Genomic DNA, 14438 nt, shown 5'->3' with positions numbered 1-14438 from the left:
CTCTCTCTATCTCTCTCTCTCTATCTCTATCTCTCTCTATCTCTCTCTCTATCTCTATCTCTATCTCTATCTCTCTCAAAATTTCATATATGTGTATTATTTGGACTTCGTTCAAATTTTAGGATGGCCTATTTATTTTTTCTTCAATGCACTTAACACATGTGTGTCGTAGTTTTAAGGAGACAAACTGATGTTGAAATATACCTGTCACATTCATAAATAATATCAGAATATTTATTTTTTATCTTTTATAGGCCTATTTGTTTTAATATTATTGATTTATGGTATATTTGGAGAGAAAAATGAGCTTCCTTCCTTTATATAATGATTTTTAACATCGTACATTATCTAGAATATAATTTAGTATATTATTTAATATGATATAATTCATATTAATTTTTTAAATAATGATATAATTTTTTAATTGATTTATTAAATTGCTATGTTCCACAACTGTTTCACATAGCTTTTCATATGCATCATTATATTACAGATCCTTTTTTTTTCTATGATACAAATACAGAAACACTCCCATATGCACGCACGCACCCGTGGTCTCCCATACCCGCGCACATATATGTGCGTACACGACACACACGCATATATGCATATATATATATATATCTGCGGCACTCTTTTTAAACGTACTTTTTATTTTTAATATGTATGTGTATAGTAAATTTCTGTACATATGCATTTATTTTCTTTCATAGAGTATATTTATGATTAAAAATGACTCTGATGCTTTATTCTTATCAGAATAAAGTATACTTTCAGAACAAAGATACTTAATAAAACTAAGGAAACTAAAATAAAATATTAAAGATGATGGCTAATAAAATATTTTTAATAAACTTTATTCCCTGATGTTTTATTACCTAATAAATTGATTTCAAATTTAAAAAAAAAGTCGTAAAATAATTATAATAGATATTTACTTTAAGATTTATTTACTTATAAATCAGATTGTTGTTGTAAGTTGATAAAAAAAGCAATAAAACCAAGCTATTGAATTTTAATTATTTGCATATAAATATGAACATGATTAATGTATAATATGAAACAATGTATATTCAGTACAAATACAATGTAAGATTAAATTAAAATTAAAAAAAAAACATTTATTTTACAAATGCTCAAATTGTTTATAAACAAAAATATGTAAATATTGACAAATGTAATTTGCTCGAAATGCCCATAAAAGGCATAAATAACTCCTTATGTTTCTTCCACGCTACAATTTACATATAAATTCGTATTTTCATAACATTTGAAATTATTAATTAAATTATTGATTCGATAATACAAAGTATCATTAGATCGTCGCGTAAATAAATTATAAAAGTTTTATTTATATCGAAAGAATTATTGATTGAATCAATGTTCCTTCCTGTCAATCATATTTGTCCCATTGCCACTTGTATATTTTCGTCTAAATTCTATATCATTACTTTACATTTATTTAGTATCTGAATAATCTCTAGGTAATTGTCCTTGAAATTAGATAAGCTTTATAATATATGGTAATCAAAATTATCTAGTGTTCGACAATCACATACTGTCGAGGGCCAGTATAGACTAAATTATACAATTTTAGCATGAATTTGCGCATTTAATTGTCTTAGAAAGAATCTTCATTATATTTATTTAAAGATGACGAAGTAGTTTTAATTAATGTTCGATTATTTTAAAATATTTAATTTTATATAGATCGAAAGTGATGGTATTATTAAAAATATTATTTTATCCAGTGTTCTAGTATTCTATCCAAATAAAATTTATAATGACGAAGGGATTTTGCATCTAGATAGCAGCTTTCAATGATTTTGATTTATGACTGAATCAGCAATTTCAAAAAATTCAAGAATTATAATCAAATTTTCAAATATTGTAAATGCTATATATTATACTTTTGGTCCTTTCATCCACTCCCAAAATTATTCATATATTGAATCCTTTGTTAGAAAAATTACATTTATTTGATTACATAAATATAAAACAACGAATTGCATAATCAATGTTAACATTATACGTATCGTTTGGGCATTATTTATAAAAAGTGAAAGTTATTGAGATCATATATATCTTCCTTCGTCAAACTCAACTAAAAATGAATTGAAAATGAAAAAATTGAAAAAAAATATTGTTGCTAAGAATATATTTTCAAACAATATTCTCACCTTCACAGTTTTACCCAAAACACACTGAATTTATATATCCGATTTTACATATTTAAATTAGCTATTTTATGAAGATAATATATTAATTTTCTAATGTATACTAATTATGACTGCTTAATCAAGCCTGGGTGTGTTTCAAAAATATTTCAATTTTGTTTATTTACAATAACCGAGATTTATATTATTTTATACGATAAGAAGATCGTTTTGAAATGAAAAGAAATTTTAAATCAACTATGAAAATCTATTAATATTGTTTCAATTAACAGACTATCAAATATTAGCCGAGAATCCATTATTCTTTTATAAACTTTTTGTAATTATATATTCGAACATTTCAAATATTTGTTTAAAAAACAAAAATAGTAAAACAAAATATTCCAAATTCAAATATTATTATTCGTAATTCAATTAAGGCTTTCAATGGCTGAAAGCATGTAAACGATACTTTTTACGATTGTGTTATCATTAGTTTTCATAAAGTAGACAATATTAGTGACTGTCGCGTGAATAATAAAAAGTCAATATTTACTAAATTATTATATTTAATATGATGTCCAAATAATTACATAATTGTCTAATTGTATAATTATGATTGAGTCAATTTTCATTTGATTATTAATAATCACCTGATTAAATTAATAAATATTAAATTAATAATTATGATAATGTTGATGATAATAACATCAACATATTACTAATACTACAACTTTCATAATTATTTCGTATATAATTATTTGGAAATGTAAATAAATGTTTTCACTTTAGTATATCCATTTTTATATTTTTCAAAATTTCGGATAACATCCTATGATCAAAATTATATTAAACGAACTCATATAATTTTTATCTTTAACAGTCCCTTAAAAAAAAAGATAGAATATTTAATTATAAATAAATTCTTTTCTCACAGTTGTTTTACAAAGTATTATATAAAGTATAGTGCAAAGTATAAAATCGTTAATAAATTTAACTAAAAACTTTTTAACTAAAAAGGAAAAAAATGAATATTTAGTGCTGTGAAACATAATTTTGAAATAAGTTTAATAATTTTTTTTTATATACTTAGTAAATTAGTATTTTATGCAAATAGTATTTAAATAAGTAATAAAAATTACTCATTTAACAGTTCTATAACAATTGTAATAATTGCTATTATAACAATAAAATTTATATTATATCTAAAATGATATATATATATATATATATATATATATATATATATATATATATATATATATGCGTTATTTTGTATTAAAAATTTCGTTTGATATCGTTGAATTTATTAAGAACCATTCTGTTTATGTATCAAAAATTTTCTAATTATAATGCAAAGTATGTTAATTATTAATACAATAGAATAAAATATTATTATTATTAAACATAATTAAATTTGATGTGCGAAATTTATAAATTATTGCTTTATATATTCCATGCTTAGTACTTTCAAAGATTAGTTAATAAAATATTTTGTCCAATTGAAAATTTAAAAAGGAAGCAATACTGAACATTATTAATTAACTACTACTTTAATGAATATAATATTTTCACAAATTTTTTATTATTGACGAATTACAATAATTATATGAATAGATAATGTACTAACAATTATAAATACGTATATTTTTAATACACGGTGAATTCGATTAAAATATTGTTAGATAAAGAAGTTGGAGCACAATAATAAACTATAAAATTTTTAATTTACCCATGATTGACGACTGTAATAATAATAATTTTTCATTAATTTTATAAAATTAGTTATAGAATAGATAGAATAGAATACAAAATCAATACAAAAGCAATCGTATGGCCACTGTATGATAACTGTATTATTTTAGAGAATTTGATTGATAAAGGAAGTAATTAGATCAATGATCAATGTTATCATAATTTTTGACGTTTTTACTATCTTAGTTACACACATTAATTTCAAAGGATAGGCAGTTGTACGATCAAAGTTATGCTGACTGCAAGTACGGTATAGCTAGTCGTAAATCTGTGGATTATTTAATTAAATCAATGAGTTTACTTTGTATTGAAATAGGAATTGATTAAATTAAAAATAAATACATTTTTTAATTGAAAACCAATGAAAACTTTATCAGATTGTCAGCAAAGGGTAGCAGCTAATTCGAAACAATTCTCTACCAAAATGAATATCTGAGTAGGCCGTCCCGTAAAATATTAATATTCTATTTCTATTGTTAACATAAATTAATAATATATCTACGATCCTTGGAAATTATTTATCTAAATTTTCCATTGTCGTGATGAAAAATTAGCTATAAAGTGATTGCTATACATAACTAATAGGATACATCGTATGTGGATATAATTTTTGCAAATAAGCCAAGATATTGATTAGCCATGCAGATATCCATTAGTCAAAGTTAAAACAAAATTGCAATTTTAAAATGGAAGCTGAATATTAATAAATTCATTTGGTAGAACTCGTTTTTAAAGCTTTAACATACTTATAATTATTTTTATAAAATACTTTAAATAAAGAAGTATTGGAGGAAAATTTTTTCTATGTTGATCAATTAATGAAATTGCGAATAATTATTATAAGTTTAAATAATGTAGAATAGCAAGGAGACAAAAATTGGATGATGTTTTAAATGAAAGCTGACGTTACGGCACTTGAACAACTGCAAAGTCGTTAATTTAGAATATTTGATAAATGTTAGATTATACTCGGTAGAATCGCCTACGTGAGACAATCTAAAGCATTTTATAATGTAATTATTAGGATTCGAGATACTTTTACAACTTGTATTTTTATGACCTTAATAAGAGTGGTACAGTAAAGTCTAAAGAGCTTCAAATTAATGTCCTTGGCGCTGTAATTACTTATGATTCTTACTATTAGATTTTCCAATTAGATGAATATGCCATTAGATTAATGACTGCGTATAATAAGATTGAAGAAATCTAAAGAAAATATGGTAAATAAATAAATTATGATTATAATTTACAAAGTTTTTCTGAACAAATAGCAGAAAAAAAAATTGTTAAAATCGTAATTATGCATAATCGAGTGGAATAAATAAAGTAAATTATAATAGATATATAAAATTTATTAAATGTAGGCGTGCAATTAAATGCGTGTGTGTAATATATAAAGTGCATTGGAAAAATAGATGTCCTATTTATTTGCAGTTAAATAAAATATCAGAATTAAAGAAAAAAGGATGATGATGTCGAATGAAAAATAGGAAAATGATAAATCAATCTAGAGCATTAAAATGAACAGTCATCAATGCCATAAGAAATTGGATGCGATTATAAATAGATAAGTCTGATAAGTAATATATAAACTTACGTAAGAACTGACCATATGAACTGGCAGTGCTTGCCAAAAGCTATCCTTTAAAAGTGTCAATATCTTCTTTCCAAAAAAATAAGGGAAATAAGTAAATCTCGTAAATAGTAAAAACTGATTTCACTAAGGAGAATGACGTGTGTATGCTGTGCTCGCTAAGGATGGGAAAATCTAAAAGACATAAACTAGGAGCGGATATATATTAAAAACTGAAATTCATAATCATTCGCATCTTTTATTTGGAAAATATACTGTTTGCCTTAACATTTATGTATTCTATTTATATTGAGAAGAAAAATTTCTATAGATGAGTAGGGGCAAGAGGCCAATAAATATATCATCATCATAGTGGCATTTGTGTGTACGGGACACTTCTTAAAAGCTTTTAAGAAAGATGCTTTCAAGTCCTAGCTGAAAAGCTGTACCTTTTTACATGGAGGAGCTATTTCAATGAAAAGCCGTCAAAGAATGGAGAAAAGCTCTCGTTGTATTTCCTTGTCATTAATAAAATTCATTTACACACTTACATTCGTCTTATTTCAGTAAACACAAATATATATATATATATATATATATATGTGTGTGTGCGTGTGCGTGTGTGTGTGTGAGCGCGTGTGGGCGCGTGTGTGTGTGTGAGCGCGTGCGTGCGGGTGAATTATACATTTCTTCATTTGAAACGAAATTTTCATCAAGCTTTTGCAGCATGAGTAGTGGTTATATATTTTACTAAATTTTCATAAATATTTTGAAGAACATTGCAGCTTTCGTCGTCTTTATATCATAAAATTTAGAATAAGCTATACATTTAAAGGATTATTAATATAAATTTATTTATTTTACTCGTAATTTACGTTAATATAATTAACCTATTAATATATTCAAGATTAATATATTCAAATTAACCTAATTTCGATACGATACTTCTATCATATTAATCTTAGATGCAAAAGTATTGTTAATTACGGTGGTAATATTAATTGATCTCTTACTTTACAAAATAACAATTGAAAGGTCAAAAAAAGGCTTCAATTTGAAAGTAAATAACTGTTCGAGAGTCTCAATTCTGTTATTTAATTTGTTGGAGACGCGAATGACATATCATCGTAGATATTTGATTATTAGTTTACGTCTCTATCGAGAGTCTGAGATTTTCATTACTAATATATTAAAACGAAGATTGTTCGATCTTAAGTATATTTACTGAAACATTTTGTTAGACAAATACTCTTCTCAGTTTGTATCTTATTATAGAAAGTAAGTACTATATTGTATGAAATATAAGTTAAATGTAACATGGTTCAGTGGACGTTGGATGATATGGTTGCGAAGATGAAAGAGACTGATTTTGTGGAATGTAATTCTTGTCAGTCGAGCATCCTAGAAACTCTAAATAGGCAATAGCATTGATTTTCTCAAATTTTTCCACAAATTTGAACGATAAGAAGTTTTAGTATGCTACATCGTTTTATGATCACTCATATATGATTAATCTATGAAATTGATTAAAGTATGTACTTTTATTATGATGTACTTTTTTTTTTTTTTTTTTTTTTTTTTTTTTTTTTTTTTTTTTTTTTTTTTAAACGCATTAAGAGGCTATAATTTGTCAATAAATTTATTCATATATTAATAATTATAGTTTCGAAGATACTTTTAGATATTTTTATTATGAAAATTGGTGCATGGAAAGTATAATGTTGTTAAGTTCGTAAATTCTATCTCAATAAAATTATCCAAAGTAAATTCATAAGTATTTTGTCGTAAAAAATTTATTATATATTTTAAATTTGTTTTTACATAAAAGTTAAAACGCCCATGTAATACTAAGTTTTAAAACTATAATAAATGTTTGTCTTCGTAATTTAGTTTGTATAATGCACAAGGGATTTTAGTGGATTTCTAGAAAATAATCCCTCCAGGACAATCCCATAGTACTATAATAAACTAGGCTAAGTTCTAAATCTTAGACTTTTAAAGCTGTGGGGATTTCATAGCCACAAATCAGGATCTGTATGGAGTTACATCATAATTCAACTATACGGTTATACACTTTGAGGATATACATATATTATAAATTAATATTATAGCTTTTTACTTATGTAATATAATGCAATAGATATAGGAGGAGTATAATGAAAATCTCAAGATGATGATGATTTTTTTCAAGATTGACTTAGCATCGGCTATATATCAGCAATATGAACATTATTTTTCGTTCATATAATTAATTAAAATTATTTTTAATTAACTCATGCATGCAACAATAAGTATATCGATGTTAAAAATAAAAGTATAACGCGATTAATGAATCTGGTCACACTTATATATATATATATACTACTGCGATATATGAATATTTGAATAAATCATTTTATACACATAAATACATTTGTATAAAATGTATTTGTACTAATATAAAAGATAAATAAGATTAATAGCATTAGGGTATGAATAGACTTTCGTTCTATCTGAACGAGTAATTAATTTTATTTTATTTTATATGCAGATTTTATTATAATAATATTTATTATTCCGATAGAGTGATATTATCAATAAAATTATATCTTAAAGAGATATTTAAGTTTTTTTTTTTTTTTTTTTTTTTCAGATAAATAAATAGAAAAATTGATGTTAAAATTTTAATGTTACGTTATGAAACTTATCAGATCTTGGATTATTGAGCCATGAAAAATATTGAGAATAATAAATGTTTTTATTTCATCCTGCGTGTGTTTAAATGAACCTCGAGGAGTTATATCCAATATTTAGTTCTATCGCGTTCATTTCTGTCTCTTCGTTTCCCTCGAAATTTTTTGCAATTACTATCTCTATTTTTATACCGTTGTTTTGTCTGTTCTGTATATATTATACGATGTTATTCTCTCCGCTCTTTCCATTTATCGGTTTGTCCTCGTGCAATTTTATCCCGTACCATGCCGTGATTCGATTTAATGGAAAATTGAATGAAACGGCGAAAGGTATATTCTAAAATGTACTCGTAACTTCTGTGTTTTTCAAATTCTTTGTAAAGGGCTCGTCGTGTCAATACACGTGTCTTTTCAAAGCACTAGAATAATTTATTAACTTTATACATTAATTCCGATGATTTTTCGCCATTTGATTGCTTTGAGAAGGAAAACAGTTAGCTTTAACATTCTTCTCGTGTTTCTCGTTTAAATCATTATTCTTAAAATTGAAGACAGATTAGTCGATTTATTGAAAGGTCATTATAACTACAACTGCAAAAAAGGGTTATAGAAAAGATTTTTAACACGCAGCAATTGTAAATTAAATATAATGTAATTATCATAAAGAAACATTGAAGTAAATGTAAGGGAGAATAATATAATTTAGGCGGAAAAGGTTAGGTCTAAATGGATCCGATATAAGTACATCCAATTTAATCTAAACTTTTTGAAATTCGCTCTAATGCACGCAGATATGTAAAGGGTATTTAAATTTAAATCCGTAATTCATAAAACAATTTTAAATTTTAGTCCTCTCTTCTTTTAACCTTATTACCGTCGATCATTCGCCTACAAAGAGACCTCGTGCCCACACGAATAAAGCCTTACCTCTTAAAATACCATTCTACAAATACTTTCAGACACTTACTGAATTCTATCGTTAGTTTTCATGAATATCTTTTACAAAATGAAATATGGTGCCTTGAAATAAGAATGTGCCTAAAGAAATATTTTTTAAATAATTTTCTTGGGCTATATTTTCCGAGGATTCTTACATGTATTTCATAAAAGTATAAGAGATATTTTTTTCAAATCTCCTCATACATGTCTACATGAGTTTTATCTTCGTATGATCTTCAACAAAATATAAGTTTAAATACAAACTTAATATAAATATATAAATTACTTAATAATAATGATTGTCATTACTTAAGGTAGTGTTAGCTTGATAGTATGTTTGTAAGAAATTTTCAATTCATCGTAATCGATTCTCAATATCGCGAAATCAGATTTCTCAACCTACACGCGCATTCATTCGGACTTTAATTCATTAAAGTTTAATTAATTAATAGCATTGTCTCATATTTCTTCTATGCATCGTTCAAAGTATTATGATTGATTGTATACACCGTGTCAAAAAAAAAAAAAAAAAAAAAAAAAAAAAAAAAAACTTATTTATACGATTGAAAATTTTAATAAAAATATTAGTTTCGGAATAAATTTTACTAAAAAGAATATATGGTTTCTTTTGAATTATTACAAGTTTCGATGAAATATTTAACTTGTTCTATGAAATATTTAATCATTTCTTGTGAAGCACGTTTTCATACATTAGTTTCCGGACATTTCCATGAATTATTTTAGGAAGAAGATAGATTCGTCTAAATTTGATTAAACTCCAAGATTTCCAGACAAAAGAATCAAAATAAATTTTTATTATTAATTTCAAGTGAAAAAATATGGAGACAAATAGATAAGTGGAATATGTAAATTGAATTCTTTTCTTCTTAAATCTCTCAAGTTCCAGTATGCCATATACATGTCAAACTGCATTTACAATATATTTATATATAAAAATATATTTCATTTGATTGATCTATAAATATACTAAACTCTTATCTACACGTATGTATTACAATTTTATAATTATATTATTTATAATAATTTTTCTGTTTTTATAAAATATTACCATTTCATAAACCATTTGTTGAGATGAATTTTTACATTTACTATTCGTTTATTAATGAAAAATTAACTTCTCAAATGGAAATTACAACAATGTAATAAAAAATATACAAAGTTATATTATCGACTAGGATATTCTTAGCTCTAAAATAATACAAATAAAAATATAATGGAAACATTGTTATATTGAATTTTTAATAAAATTATACTACTGATTTGAAATTTATATTTGAGCAACCAACCAGCAAATTATAGTTAGAAAAACATGTTTGCTTTTATGTAAATGAGTTCGTTTTCAGTGCACTTGGTTTCGTGTTGTCGTTAACCGACGCATGAAATCTTATTTTTCATTGTCTATATATTTATCTGCTTTCGTTGCACATATGAATTCGATCTGTTATAATTTGCTCATATATGCGTTCGTATCTATATCCCTCTCCTTTTCATTTTCCAGCTGAGAGCTTCACAGACATTCATTCAAGGTACGTAGGAGTAGGAAGTATCTTAGAACGATGCATGGCATAACGGACGCTAAAATTATATGTTGGAACGTTCTCTCTCTCTCCCTCTCTCTCTCTCTCTCTCTCTCTCTCTGTCTCTCTCCCTTCCTCCCTGTCTTCGCCATTATACGTGTCTATCCGGCTATCTCCAACTCTCTCTCTTTTGGTGAATATATTTGAGCAACGTCCATCTTCATTCCTACTTCATAGGTAGTAGACATTTTCCGCTTTACTCCATTCTCTTCTCCAATTCTCTGCTCCACCCTTTGTTACATATACCTATCTCTCTGTCATTTCCCCTTTTCCTTCTCATCCATCTCGTCTACGTGCGCATACGTGCATAACATTAAGCCCCTGACTGTTCATTAAATAATCAGTCATTTATAATGATAAGAAATTTCATTATTAGATATAGCAATCTCTATTAATGCAATTGCTCCCTCTTTTTCATATTTATTTCCTCAGCTGACATATTTTGCTAGGAATATATACGATAAGGCATAATTGCATTTTAAGATTGATGGATACATTTTCTTTTAAGAAAAAATAACAAAACAAAAAAACAAAAAAAACAAAAAAAAACAAAAAAAAAAATAAGCGATCGTTTTTATATATATATCCTTATATTATTAAATAATACTATTAATAATTTGTATAAATCTCACCAAATTTTCGTCAAATGAATTTCTTCATTGGATGCGAATAATTCTTATGATGTTAATGTTATCTTCACGAACAATAACATTAGAAAATATTTATGATCATAAGTTTTTAGTGCCCTTGATAATTTTGTTCGAGATCTTCAACATTTTTTATTCTTCTTGTCGAATTATAATACATAATTTTCCCTTTATCTAATATTCTGTCTTGTCATATCCGAACATAGTTTACTTCACTTCAGTTATTTCTTTAAAATCATATTATTCAGTTTTATGACAGACTTATTTCTGTGTATTTTCTTATTTTGTTATTTCAGTTCTTTGAATTTATTCACAGAATCTTTTTCTGTAAATTCTTTGCTACAAGACATTCGTCCAAAATTCCAGGCATCTTATCTTTTATTTTTCCATTATAAATTTCTTCCATAGAAGTTTCGGTAGTAGTTGTCTTATGGGGTTCAATGATACACGAGTAAATAATTCTGGACTTCATCTCTCCAATACCTATTTTCTGCATCAATAGGTTTTAAAACTTTTTAGGAACTTTTAGTTTTTATTTTCTTCTTCATTATTAGTATAAAATAATGAAAATTGAACTCTACTCTATTATATTTCATATTAAAATTATTATTCATCCTAATAATATGAGTATTCATGTGAGTATCGCATATTTTCAAATATACGTAACTAATTACACGAGTCACGCTGCATTTCTTAAATCTATAATATTTATTCACAATAATCAAAATTCGAACAAACAACATTATTAAAAATCAAGATAATCCTTATCATTCTCATTCACAATACAATACAACATTTACATTAATGATCAGTATTTAATCATCTAGTTGTATTGATATATAAATATTCGTAATTAGAGAATTTTATATTGAAATTTATGTCTATATATTTCCTATCCCTATTCAATATTAACATTGTCCTGTTTCTGTTTGCGGACTACGTGAAATTTTTACTTAAAAGAAATTTACTAATTATACGTACTCTTCATGTTTATGAATAATATCGATTCATATGATATTATTTCATTCGATCCATTTAATAAATTTAATTATTTGTAATTGATTTCAAAAAAAAAAAAAAAAAAAAAAAAAAAAAAAAATATTTATTTATACGCTTTATAGTCAACCTCTACTTGATGAATCGTATATTCTTACATCGCCTATATCGAGATATTTGCAATTATCAATTTCTTTAAGTGCACTCAGGACATTGAAATTGGTAACATTTGCGTCTCAATAATTTTATTGTCACAAGGCATATGGAGACCGAAGCTAATCACTCAATTATCCTTCTCCATAGATACAACTGATAATATCCACTCGTAAAGTTTTACCAGTTAGCACTTATATATAGCACGTAATATCTTATTCCTTTAGAAAATGAGTTTCCTAATTCATTTTCGAAGTTACGGCGACATATGTCTACACGGTTATGCCATGAATTTAATCATGCTAAGTAATTTACTTGAAAAGCTTGAGAACTAACGAGACTCGGTATTCAGCATTCTTCCTGGATTATCCTCGGATTTTACATTAACGATTAAATTACCATTATAAATATATGTTTAACTGACTTGGGAACTTCTAACTGTTTTTTAAAAAATTAAGTTCCTACGGTACTAACTTATATACATAAAATATATTGCATTTTCTTACTTATGTAAGAAGTATTCTCGGTAAATTTTCTATTCTCGTTAATTCATTGTTATTTGTCTCGGGATACTTCTACAATTTCAAATATATTTTTATGATTGAATCAATAATCAAATTCATAATGTTATAACGTTCATAAAGTCGCTTTTACAAAAAAGTTTTTTGCTATATCGTTTATATATTGGCATTTAGTGAAGAATATGATCTTTTTTGCAATGTTTAAAATTCGATTACAACATGTCAAAAGTTTCGTTTGACGTAATATTTATGTATTAAATAATGGCAACCGATTAATAAAATTGTTTCACTATCTTTCATATTTATGAATGACTAATTCATCCAATATCATAATACTTCTAGAATTTTTTTCTCAATAATTTCTAATATTTTTCATGTGTCGATACTGGCAGCGCGAATAATTATTATATATTCTCGTGTAATTAAAAGAAAAGAAAAAAAAAAAAAAAGAAGAAGAAATAAAGAAAGATTATTTTAAAATGTATAATCTACAAAAGATTTTGTGAAATATATATTACTAAAAGCATTTATTCAAATGATAAAGGACAATACAGGAAAACTTTTATTGAATTACAACAATTTATGAATTAATATGAATTTATCATTTTCAAATAATCTATGATGTAATTATTATATAACAATTATTTCGAATGAATTTTATATAGTTATGTTTCCAGTAGTTGAACATACTCATAATTAGGATATTTAATTTATCTCGTATGTTTTATGAAATGAAATAATTTACATTATAGTGATAGTATATAGTATTTTTTTAATTGTTTGACTTTTAATTGCCGATCATAAATGAGATGTAATAATTTTGCACGAATAAAGCCGATAACCATATGAAATAAATTACTATACGAGAAAAAAAAAAGTTGAAATCACTGAAACAAATAGCAAACTATTTTCAAATGAAACTTAATTTAATATATAAAAAGAAGATATTATAATTTTATTTTTTACTATATTACAATTTCTTACGTATTATTTTTCTGCGTAACTTTAGCTACGATTTCTCGATCCATTTATTTTGATTGTGTCGTTGTCGCTTTGATAGCCTCAGCCAATTTTAAAAGTTTTTCCAAAGTCGCGTCATCTACTTTGAGGGAAGTTTTCTGAATCTCTGTCGACCAGAAATACTGGATGAGGTGATCTCTGGGTTTCATCGTTTTTCTTTCCAACTTGGTGGTATCTTGGTTGCTGACGAAGTAAAATTACATACTGAGCGATAATTTGATTCAGGTTTTATTTTATCAACTGAAAAACTCGTCGATGATGCGTAATGCTCGTTTTTTATTCACTCCATTAATTCTCATTTCAATTTTTCGTATTCATTTATTTCTATATTATATTTATTTTTATACTCTTATAAAGGACAAATATATCATCATTTCAAATTTATTATCTGGTTTTATTTGTGGCTAT

Source organism: Ceratosolen solmsi, unplaced genomic scaffold (genome assembly GCF_000503995.2).
Source record: "Ceratosolen solmsi marchali unplaced genomic scaffold, CerSol_1.0 scaffold13, whole genome shotgun sequence".
Classification (NCBI taxonomy): Eukaryota; Metazoa; Arthropoda; class Insecta; order Hymenoptera; family Agaonidae; genus Ceratosolen; species Ceratosolen solmsi.
The sequence above is the reverse complement of the archived record's forward strand: the minus strand, read 5'-3'. Positions refer to the sequence as shown.